Consider the following 12,103-nt stretch of genomic DNA (forward strand, 5'->3'; position numbering starts at 1 on the left):
GTCCTTCCCCAGGGGCTGCTGCCTCTGCACCCAGCGGCGAGTGACGTAGCTCGGCTGAAATCACTGTCGGTTTTGTAACGTGGCCAGTGAGTGGCTGTGGGAGTCAGGGAGTTTCATGCCAGCGTGAAATGAGTCCCCTGAGTTTCTCAGAAATGTGTGTTTGGAGGTTTTTTCTTCCTAGGTGCTGGCTGGTATTGTGCCATGTGTCACCTAGATGGGAGAGGAGGGCGCGTTTCTGTGTTTTGCTGTAATTGATGGGTGGCACCGAATGCTGAACAAGACTGAGCTGTGAGGGAGGAAAATCCTACCTGGTTTTGACAAGTGGCTCTTGTTCTGATACCCTGGCTTTTGACGGGGACAGCAGCAGGGCTGTGCCGTTACTCTGATGGATGCCGGGCTCAGGGAGGCTATTACACAGGACAATTGCTACATTCTTCAGTGGAAAAGGTGTTAAAAGATTTATTAAAGTGCTCTATTGTTTTACCTATTCCGAGCTACCAGGCATAAGCTGCTGGAAGGCATCTTCTCTTCTGATTATCCAAAGAGTAGATTTTCACTGCTGATGGGGATATATTATTTGATATTTATTGCCTAATTTATTTCTGGACCATTATCTGGAATGTGCAATTGCAGGGGCTTGTTTTATGAGTTTTTTTGATTTATGAAATACAAGAGGGCTTTTGTTGTTCTGGGAATATGAATGCACAGAAGGAACCTTTTGGGCTGGGGAAAGAACCACTGCTAATTAAAATGCTGCTTTATCACCACATTGTCTCTTGCTTTGTGCTGTTTCAAATTGCCTACGATGCCTGTTAATAGAGCCTGGCGTTAAACAGTGCTGGAACGTGGCGGCTGAACACAGTTTGGTTTCCTTTTTGGTCTGGTTAGGGAACAGCTATTCCCTTCTCCTTTTGTTCACTTTTTTGGGGGGGACATTCAGGTTTGTGACTTGGGAGAGGATTTGCCATTCCCTCTTACCTCATGACAGTTTAGATTTGTAGGAGACTTTGGAAAGAAACTTGTTACAAACTTCCAAGAAATCCAAATGTAGTTTTATTGCCTGGATCTTGCTTGTTTTCACGTGCATCGTCATCCTCAAACGATCTTAGAAGATGTGGGAGGCACAGATTCTGTGTACAAAAACCTGGCTGATCTTTTCCCAAAGCAGTTTTTTTATCAGTTTGGTGGAGGTATCAGCTGTTCAGGTCTGCACCACCCTAAATCCCTCTGGAAGCCTGTCAAAACATCCCCATTGTCTTTGCCACCTTTCATTCCCACGTTACCCTCAGATCTGCGTTCAACAGTGGCAAAGCAAATAAACAGGGAAAAAAATCCGCTGTTGACCAAAGCGCCTTTCCGTTTTGAGTCAGGGCGAGAGCCAAAGGAGTCTCTCATCCACGTTTCCACTGGCCAAACACACAAAAAAATTCTTCCTGGAGCTATTCATTCCTTAGATCAATAGCGTTTTGCAGTTACAAGACACTTAGGCTGCGTAGGAGACTTCTCTGAACAGAGCACAGTAATAGTCGCCCGTTTAATGACACGGAAACCTTGTGGAGTGGTGCTGGGTGTTCCCTCTCTGGATGCCGCTTGAGTAGTTATTCCTCTCCTCCAAACCAGGCGGCCAGGGAGATCAGCGGTTACTAGTAGTAACGTTTGAGTTTGCTGCAGTGCACTGACTGAGTAGAAAGGCAGGGGCTTGCGTTTAGGTGGTGCCAGGCTATATGTAGAGGGCTTGTTCCTCCGGCATCTGCGGAGTCCTTGTGGGTTTCTTAGTGGAAGAAAACCACTAGTGCTTAAGAAGAGGAGGAAAAAATCAGATGCGTCAGTCTTGCCTTGACCAGCTGTTTTCCCGAGGGAGATTTCCATAGCTCCCTTTGGCTTCTGAGCCAGGGCTTCAGCAAGGAGGAGCTGCTGTGGGATGGATGGAGCCTCCTCCAAAGGAGCAAGTGTGGTTGGGGGCTGCTCAGGTCCAGGACTGAGATTTTTATGCCTGCCTTTGCTACTTCCTTGAGTTTTAAGCTTGGGAAGTTACTACTTCTTTCTGTCACCAGGATAACAGCTGGTGGGACAAGATCGTGAACCATGTGGGCTTCTTCAGCAGAAACCCCTGTGGAGTTGAAAAGCTCCGTCTCTGCCTACACGGGATGTCGGGTAATTGGCAAGTGTGGGCTTTTGCCAAATAGATGCGTCATGTTTCTTGTAATCTGCTTGCAGTGTTTCCCAGTTACCCAAGGGAGTCGAAAGGCCAGTTTAAATTGCTCATAGCTGGGCTTTTTTTTCCCCTCTGTTGTCCAGTTGTTAAGCAGTCCCGTTGTGACAAGGGACATGCTGTGTTTCCCCAGGTGATGCTGGCAGCCTGTATTTCAGGCTGTGCCCCTTTTCAGACACCTTGAAAGAATATATTGCTCTATTGTTTCTTACGAGATGGTTCTTAATTTTTTTTTTTTAATTTTATCCCTTTAAAGCGGCTCAAAAGCTATCCATAATCAGTGACAGCTGCAGAAGGGTTTCTCCGTGGCTGGGTGTCTGCTGCAGGACGCAGAAGCAGTGCAGTGTGCAGTGCTCGGAGGAAGAAACCCCTCTGTTAATAATGCCTCTGCAGGGGTGCTGTGCCCAGGCTTCGCTAGCGCAGCCTGGTTCCTGAAAAAGAAATAAAATAAAAAGCTGGTGCTCATGTACGGTGTGCTGTTGCACGGTCGTTCATGCACATTTAATAGCAGTAATGGTATAAAATGTAACTCTTATTGGACTTGCTAATTTATTGGCACCAACTATAATGAGATAAAATGTACATAAATATGGATTAAACTCTTTATCACTCTATTAGTCAGCATGATGGTAGTAAGGTTCATTAAAGGGAGTTACTCATTTTCAATAAGTTGCAGTAATGTACTATTTTTTTTTTGAGAAATATAGTTCAAATATTCATAAACCTGTGGAGCGTGCCATTTATTAGCCTCCCACTCCTTTCTGCTCTTCTGACATGTATTTAATAGTCTCAAACTTTTTTTGAAGTTCCTGTACTGTTTGGAAAAGCTCCCCCCCCCCCCCCCCCCCCCCCCCCCGCGAGATAGGGGTCTTTCCTACCCTGACCAACAGATACAAAATGATGCTGTGCTGAAAATGAAAAAGGGAAGCGGCTCACAGGTCAACTGAAAGATGAGGAGATACTGATATTGAGATTTAAATAGTGTTTTTCACTCGGTTGGTTCTGGTCCAGAGGTTGGTGAGAGCAGCACCACCCTTGCAGCTCAAGCAGGGCTCAGAGGACGGGGGTCTGGGTCAATCCTCCCCCTGAATTAAATCCACCAAGGTTCGCTGGCGAGCATGCCTCGTGGGTGGCTGACGGAGGACTTGTACATGGCTTGTCTTGCATGTCCGAAGTGCCGGGGAGGAGCCGTGGGTGGTGGGGAGGGTGACCCGGAGCACGGCATGCTCCAGCAAGAGCCGCTTTGGTGGTGGCAGGAGGACCAGGGCTGCCAAAGAGGGGATGTGCTGGTGCTATCAGAGCTGAAGCGGTGTGTGCCATCTGTAAAGCATTTGCATCTTCAGAATAATTTTTGATGTAAAAGCGTCCCCTTCCTCCTGCCAGTGAGCTGGCGCGGAGTGCTCTTGGGAAGCCCTTGGGGGGATCCGAGGTGTCCTCGTGGGATGCTGCTGCAGATATGTCCTCAGCTTCATCACCAGCACCCTGGGGTTGGAGAATCCGCAAAGCAAGAGGTGCCGCCTCACTGGCCATTGGGATGGGGTGCTGGGGGAGCTGCGATGGGGTTTGACTGCTGTCATCCCCGCATTCCTCTTTGACACCCCCCCCCCCACCTCTTGCCAGAGAGTCAGAAAACTGAGTTTTCTGCCCCTTTCCAGATAGGAGGGTGGGGAGCGTTGTCAGAATTATTTAAGGGATTAATAACTGAGAGTTGGTCGTTTGTATTTTTCCCTGTTTCTCTGCTGAGAATTCCCCTCCCTCCATCATCTCCAACTTCACGTACAAGTCAATATCCCTGCAGTGCTACTTTAAAGGGTGCCTTTTGAACACAAGTTTGGGCAGATAAAGGGAACAAAGGGGGAGATTTAGATGAAATAATATATTTCATATGGTGAAGCTTTCCGATGAATGGCTGCATTTTGCTGCTGTAACAAAGCAAGCCCCATGCCTGCCCGCCCGCAGCTGACCTGCTGGCGGTAGGAGCAGCTTGGCTTTTGCCATTCTTGACTTTTGGGGATTTTTTTTTTTTCTGACCTCTCGTAGCCAAGAACAGATGAAAAGTATTGCATTTTGCTGGATGCACCACCGAGTGTATGAAGTGATAGCGTCTGGGAGTGGAGAGGAGCATTCAGCGGTGCTGCAGGCGGCCGAGCACAGCATCCCATCGGCGGCTCCTGGGTAGTTACAAATCTCCCAGAAGACTGGGGCAGCCAGACAGACCATGCTGTGTTGGACCAGGCTGCTGTGGTGGCTGGATGCGTGTCAAGAAAGGGGTCGTATCGCAGATGAAAACATTTTGAGTTGCTGTAGAACTCGCACAGCCTGGGTGAAGTGGGTGGGGTGGGAAGTGAGAAGACTTCTCCAAAAGAAGGGTGTGGGTATGTCGGGGTTTTGTTTTTTTGGTTTTGTTTTGGTTTGGGTTTGTGTTTTTTTTTTAAATTCCCAAGAGAGTAGTAGAGTAACTGGTCAGCAAAGGGAATTGTGTGTGTGATTGCATGGGAGAAACCAGGAACCCCCTTAACCCCTTGCCTGCCCAGTGCTTTCCGTGACATCCCCACTGAAGAAGGATCCCCAGGACAGCACCCTGAGCCCACGCTGCCCTCCGTGTGTCCGTGCAGAGCACCCCAGCTCTTGCAGGGCAATATTGTGCTTTAGGGACCACTGCTGTGCTTCTCAAAGCGACCAAAGTGCTTTGTCAACAAGCTGAAAATTCACGTGCAACTTGGATGCTGCCCACAGGGTTTTGCCCAGAGCCCTTGGGTGCTGCAGTCCTTGCCCGAGGGAGAAGCCCTGGCTCCGGGAAGCATATGAGAGCATGGGGAAGGGCACGGGGGAGGCAGCCCTGCCGTTGCAGCTCGTGGCATGCCTGTGCAGGGCCGTCACCACCTGCCAGTTGATGGTTAGCTCCCTAGCTGCCTGCAGGAGCTGCGGGTGATGCTTGGTCCCTTCCGTGCTGGCACGTTGCTCAGCTGTCATTAGATCAGCTGGTGTTTGGCCATCCATGTTTTAAATGTCTGTGCTGGAGTTGTACTGGAGATTTGGGTACGGGGATGAAGGCTATAAATGGCAAAACCAGACTGGAGCAGTTTGGGTTGGGTTTATTTCACCCCTCTCCCCACCTTTGCCACTTTGGGGCTTCATTTGGGCTTGGGGCTGCTTGTCTCGCTCTCCATATGAACCCAGCTCTGTATTGTTCGTGAGCGTCCCGTGGTGCAGGTTAGTCTGGGGTGATGCTGTCGGATGTGGGGTGATGCAGGGACCCTTCTCCCATCCTCCTGCTCCCCAGCACCCTGAGGACCTCAGCGGCGGTTCATGGGGTGGATGCAGTAGCAGGTGCAGTATGTCCAGCAGATGTTTTCAGCCAGAACACTAAAAGTATGTACAGGAAACCCTGATGCTGAACTTCCCCAAAACACAGGACACATGAAATTACAGATTTTTGCAGCTAGCCAAGCGTGTAGCCGACAGTGCTTTCTGCTGTGCAGTGCCATGCCCTGCATAGGACACTTACCTGGGTGGTGTTTGCTGTGAAGGATGTGGTAGGTGCTGCCACACTTCTAGTAGTGTACATTTTTAGGCTCCAAATCCTGGAAATTTCTCCCTGTTCTGCTGTGAATATTGCCCTGAAATATCTGGTGGACTCTGAATCTTCCCAGCTGCCTGACGTGGTTAATGTTGAAGGGGCTATGCTGGTGTATTTTGTGGTCTTCAAGGGACCAGTAACAGCACTGGAGCCTTAAATCATGTGTAGGCAACAAGTTAGTTTTACATTTTAAAATGCAGTTAGTTTTACATTGCACCCTAAAGCAAGCTCCTCGGTGAAATCTCTGGGCTTTGCCAGCCCAGGTAGGGTGGCTGGAAGTGGAGCCACTGGGCTGTGGCCATGGTGTCGCCTCCTGTCCCCTCTGGCTAGAATGAGAGGGGGCACACTGGGCTCCCATCAGTGCTGTGGGAGGAGAGTCTCCGCTTGCAGCCAGCTTTTCGTGCTTGGGATTAGGGCTGGTGGGATGTTGCACGGCCGAGAACAGACCCCTGCGTTCACCCAAGGTCTCTGGTTACGAGGGCTGGGTTCTCTGCCAAGAAATGCTTTGCAGCATCAGACCCGCTCCTGTGGTTCCTGATGTTCAGCTCTGTGTCAGCTGGGCACCCGCTGGAGCTTTCACCAAGCAGGGAGCCTTTCCCTGGAGATGCTTGGCTCCTTGCTGAGGATTTTGTGCGTCACTGAGCAAGGACCGGCACAGGGAATCACTGCGGTGGGACTTGTTGCCATTGGCAAAGCCGCGCTGGTTTCTGGGGGCACAGAGAAGAGGTGCTGTGAGGTCTCTGGGGTTGTGAGCGTGCATCGTCTGTGGGCTCGGCAGCCCAGCATGCAAACAGGGCAGGTGAAACGCCGAGTCCCAGCAGCTGGTGCCTGGGTTGGAGCAGGAGCTGGGCACCAGTGCCCACGGCCCTTTGCTATTCACTACTGCCAGAGCTTTTTGCCATGCTGTGGCAAATTCTTTCTGCTTTTTCCCCTTCCTCTCTCCCCTACTTAGAAATCTGGACTCTTTATAGATGTGCAGCTTCTCAGTGGAGCTGAAAGAACCAGAAATGTTCCTTCTGGGAAGCTTTGCCTTTCCTTTTTTTTTTTCTTCTTCTTCTTTTTTTTTTTTTTCTTTTTCTTTTTTTCTTTCCTCCTTCTTGGCTGCTTTCCCTAGTATTTTTCCAAGGGGTCACATTAAGAGGTGTTATGTTTCAGATCAAACAAGTATGGGCAGGATCTTTTGTAACTCCCGTAGTCTGGATGGGAGAATTCTGCTGTTGGGCCGTAAGCAGTGATGTAAGTGTTTTTTAACATGCAAGGAATCTGAGGTATTGATCAGGACATGGATAAATGCATATCCTTAATGTGTATTAAATTGATTTTCCTGTACCTTTGTCATTTGTCTGAGCTCCCCTTGCAGTAATTTTAGACAAGATCAGGAGGAAAAGATCTTTTTTTTTTTTTTTTTTTTTTTTTTCCCCTTGAGTAACCTGTGAGTGTTCAAATACCAGTCCATGTCTCTAAAAATGGTGAGAGGGGAGAAGCTAGGCTCTTTTGGGTCATCCAGCAGGTTTTGGCCATTGTTTGAAAAATGCATGGTTTCATTGGAACCCCTCAAGATGTTTTTCCTTTCTTATGTCATCAGCTGTTTGAGACTTAAAAATACGGTGAGCATCATCGTGACTGAAAGGTGTCGACAGGCAAAGTCAGTCGTATGTCTTGGTGCTCAGCTCATCTGCCACTGCTTGAGCTTAACTGTTCAGTGTGCGTTGGAAAAGGAGGGAAATACATCCCAGGTAATGTCACTTAAGGGAGTCTTGGAATAAAAGAAATTTTTTATTCTATAATGAGCTCTTCTATTTCTTCATTAAAATCTTCCGCAGTTTTCTCAGCCTCTTGGAACTGCAGCGACTGATGATGAAATTGTCCCAAGGGGAAATGCTTTGGTTACAAATAATAATTAACATTTCTTGAAACAGATTAACAGGCGGGTGTAACCATGGTTTAGCAGAACGGGCAAAAGCTGAAACTATCAGCCTGAAAGTACTGGCTTGGCTGAACTCCACAAACCCCAGTGCTCAGGGTCATTCTGTACAGCATCTTCCCCATGAACCAGAGTAAAGAAAAAAGAGGGGGGTGGGGAAGAAAGCTTCCATGGGGAATTGTGGTGATCCTTGGGGCAGGAGAGTTGGAACAAGTCAGCACATTGAAGTATCGCACCTGGACGCAAACATCCTGGTGCCGAGAGGAGCCTGGGTGTCCTGTGCTCCTTCCCCAGCGCATTCCAGGAGAGGGGCCAGGACTGGGATGCTCGGAGGGAGACAGGCTTTGGTGGGCAAACCCAGGGTCCCACCGTGCTCCTGCTAGATCGGTACTTTCCATTTGGGTGGTCACTTCCTGGAAGAGAAATGTGAACGTTTCAAGGAAATAAACAGCACCAGACTATCCGCATCTCAGCAAGGTTTGCTGCTTGCAACCCCACCTCTAACCCGCTCCTGGTCACTTCTGAGTCTTCCATCTCTGGAGGGACTTCAGGTTGCTGAGGCTGTGGCTGGTGAGTCCTGTCCACTGGCAGGGACAGCTTTAGAAACCAGGACTAGCCTCGTCTGGGGATGCTGTGGAGGTTTCTCATCTCCCTCCCACACTTCTTCATGGGGGAGAGTTAAGCAGGCAGGGGAGCGGGGGCACACCTCAGACTATTTTGTTCCACTGGCTGTCAGAATGGGCTGCTTGTTTGTTCTTGGAGGGCTTCCAGAGAGGGGATTTTTTTTTCTTTCCTTTTCCTTCAGAAATGAAATACTTCTTCAAAAACTCCCTGGACGTTTGGGGTTCCTCCTGCCTGCCCACTGTGGGCCGGCATCGGCGTGCACACGAGGGATAGAGTGGGTCGGAAAACCTGGTGGGATACCCCTGAGCTGCAGGGTGGGCGCGCAGGGGCTGCGTTGGGTGCAGCAGGTGAGGAGCTGGGCAGTAACACAGGGTCACAGCGCTGGGCTGCAGCTGTGGTGCTGGTAGGGAGCAATTTGCTTTCAGGAGCTTTTCAAAAGCTTCTCTCTCAACATCGCAGGTGAGGTTGGAATGAGCGATGCATCTGCAAACCATCTGCACGGGTATCTTTAAGTATCAGTTTCCCTTTGGAAGAGCAGGTGTGTTTCTCCTGGGGACAGATGCCACTGTATTTTCCAGCTCTCAGGCTTTTCCTTGCCTGGCTCCAGAGCTGGCAGAGGAGGGAGATGGGGTGGCTGTGCAGCCCTTTGCCGTACAAGCAAAGGGCTTGCAACCCTGGTGGGACAGCAACGCTTGCTCACCCTTAATGCTTTGCTCTTCCAGTTAATGAGCCTCAGATGGTGATGCTGCGGCTAGTTCATTTACGCTCTCAGTCTTAATGGTGTGCATGTAAGTGAGACGTTCTCCTCTTCAACATCGTTCTCTTCCTACTAATTACATATTAAAGCATAACCGTGGTAGCAAGAAAGCAGCCTTAATGCACCCTGGGTAAAGCTAATGATGTGGACACACTGCACTTTGTGGCATTTGTCATGGTTTCCTATTCTAGGTGTCTTGTTTGTAATTTTAGGAATTTTTGAGCCAGCGTGGCCTTGGTAAATGCTTGCAGTCATTCCTAGTAATGAGAAAGGCTTGTGTGGGAGAGGCTGATTGAGCTGTGGTGGAGGTTTCTCCCTGGCTGACAGATGGTGGGGATTTCACAGCCTGTTACTTAACTTTTGAAAAAGGTGATTAATACTTCAGGGGAAGGAGCGATGTGCAAATGGGTTGGAAGTAACATGTAAATTGGAGCCAGCAGGTTGCATGTTCTTCTGGGGCTTGGGATGATGATGTTTCCCATCCTAATCCCAGGACAAGGCTTCATCTTTTTGCCTTAACGTTGCCAGCTACTGATGCACAGCACCTTTTCTGCGACTCCGGCCTTGTGGGAGAGCTTACTTCCAGCTCTCCACCTCTTTCATGTGCCACCTTCAAGGTCACCCTGAGTTCAGGCAGCTCCGGAGCACGTGTCAGACTTGAAGCACATGAAGGGTCTCAAGGCTGCGGCGTGATGCTTGGTTGCTCTGCCACAGGCTGAAGCCTGGAGATGATGGGGCAGCAAGGATAACTTATGCAACAGATGGATTCTGCGTTGTCTGAAGGGTTGGTGTAGATGTGGCCCAAGAAGCAGCGGTTTGTCCAGGCCCTGCAGAGTGGTGGCAGTGGAGCAGTGACAGACCTGGCAGTCCTGTGCCCTGACCTGCTGCTGTCCCACATCCTTTAGGAGTCATCTTGCTGAAGACAGTTAATTACTCATACGAGTAGGGAGGTGGCTCCACAGCTATTTGTGTTGTACGGTCCTTGGAGGTGCAATGGATGGTGCTTACACAGAGTCATGGCTCTCGTACAGGTGTACTCTTCTCTCTGTCTCTTGGGTTTGTAGGTCTTAATTTAAAATATATCTGGAGAGAACTGGTGCAAGGGTGGAGCTTTGGCAAAGAAAAGCTTTGCAGAGTTTTCTCAAGGAAAACCAATGAGGAAGGATTCTTCCCCATCCACAGACCTTCCAGGCTTGGTGCTACAAGTGTGTGCTGAGAATTAAATGAGAGCTGGGGATCCTGGCAGGATTTTGGGTGCAAGCGCTGGGTGTGATACCAAGGGTGTTCTGTCACACCCTGGCTTCCCCTGGGTGCATGCAAAAGGGAAAGCAACTGGGGATTGTGCTGGAAGACTAATTTAAAAGAAGTGTTTAGAGAGCTGGGGTGTGAGATGGTGGGCTCCCGGGCACTGCTCTGCTGTCCCAGCGATGTACCTGAGCCTGGTGGGGGTGCAACAGCTCTCCGATGGAAAAGAGAAACTTGGTCTTCCAAGCCAGTGGACTGTAAAGATTATTGAAAAAAAACCCCAAAACAACTGAATATATTTTTTTCACACAGAAATAGTGCTTTAGTCCCTGTACAGAGAGATTTATCAAAAGAACCTCTGTGCTCCAGAAGCGGAGCTGAGATCACAGCTCGTTGCAGATGTGAATTGAACTGGCTGAGTCTCACTTCCATCAGATGTGAATAACCCTCGTACAGAGTCAGTCTCATCTTGAACCCCACACATCAGTGCTGCTCCTAGGCTGTCTTTGCAGAGGCTAGGTTTGCACAGCAAGTGAATTTTTCTTTAAAAATGAATTTTTTGGCTCCCGGAAATCAGACGGCGAAGCTGGCTGCGAGAGCTGGGGATGCGGGCACAGCGATGTGGGATGCTGGGGAGCAGCAGCAAATAGAGCCCAGCAGCTCCCCGGGGAGGCTGCGCCAACGGCTGGGGAGGTGTTAGAGATGGATCCACCAGCGCGTAGGTTTTGTTTGGTTTTGTTTTTCAGCTGGGATGTTTCATCCCCTTATAGTAGATGCTGGACGGGAAGCTAATTTTAAGCGTTTTCGGCTAATACAACAATGTGGGGTGTTCTGGATTTTGTAGACCTAGATGACAGCTCCTCTGTGGGAATCTTATTTTGGGGATGGAGTGCTCAATGGGATTAGACTTTTATGATGTCTGAGATCACGCACAGAGATTTATTAGTCACTAGGAGAGTCTGTAGCAGGACCTTGAGTTGAACGTGTTGGCTTGGAAGCTTTTTTTTGCTTTTTGATGCAAAAAACATTGGACCCCATTGACCTTGATGGTATTTTTGAGGTAAAGGAGGAAGCTGGCTCAGGGTCATTAGCCCATATTTGATGTAAGTATGAAGTTTTACTTAAAAACATGCATGCACAGAAAAATCCAGAGTTAGGAAATGGATAAACTTCTGGTTTCAATCCAACCTGCAGGGAACCATGTGAAGGACTCTTGCCTTGAGGCCTCACTTGACTCTGTTTGCTCAGCCTGTTTCCTCCATCAGCCGAGTCCAGTGTGTGTGCTGCCTCCCGCCCTCCCCCTTGCCTTTTTTCATAATATTGTTCTAATTACTGGACTGTGAAGAATTGACTCTTAAAACGCCTCTTGGCAAATTCCATTTGTGCATTGATGAAATCTCCCCTCGCTGCAGCCTCGCCATTAGCCCTGGCCACGTTCAGCCTGTCCTTGGGTCAGAACTTCTCCTCCACCTTTCCTGGGCAAACTGGGACACGCTAGTTGGCATGGTGGTGGGAGATCATAAATGCCAATGGGATGTGAAAAAGGGAAGAAAATGAGGGATGTGGAGGCAGGCGAAGGGTTAAAATTCTTCTGCCGGGATTCCGCTGGTGTGTGGGGTTTTTTCACAGTGCTGTTTCTCCTGTTGAGCTGCCAGATGTAGGTTTTTTGGGGTAAACTGGGACAGCCAGGGTCGGCTGTGGGTGCAAGGCTCTGAGAGCAGGAGCTCAGCGAAGGGCTTGCAGGGGGGTCCTGGGGCTGAG

The 12,103-nt window shown here is 49.3% G+C and overlaps 1 protein-coding gene across 6 annotated transcripts in view; it reads left to right on the forward strand.

Moving 5' to 3' along the window:
* The window catches only part of VAV2 (vav guanine nucleotide exchange factor 2), a 149,315-nt gene that overhangs the window by 34,578 nt on the left and 102,634 nt on the right, over positions 1–12,103 (forward strand). The gene's annotated exons all lie outside the window — the stretch shown is intronic.

The sequence above is a fragment of the Falco rusticolus genome, chromosome 9 (assembly GCF_015220075.1).
Source record: "Falco rusticolus isolate bFalRus1 chromosome 9, bFalRus1.pri, whole genome shotgun sequence".
Lineage (NCBI taxonomy): Eukaryota > Metazoa > Chordata > Aves > Falconiformes > Falconidae > Falco > Falco rusticolus.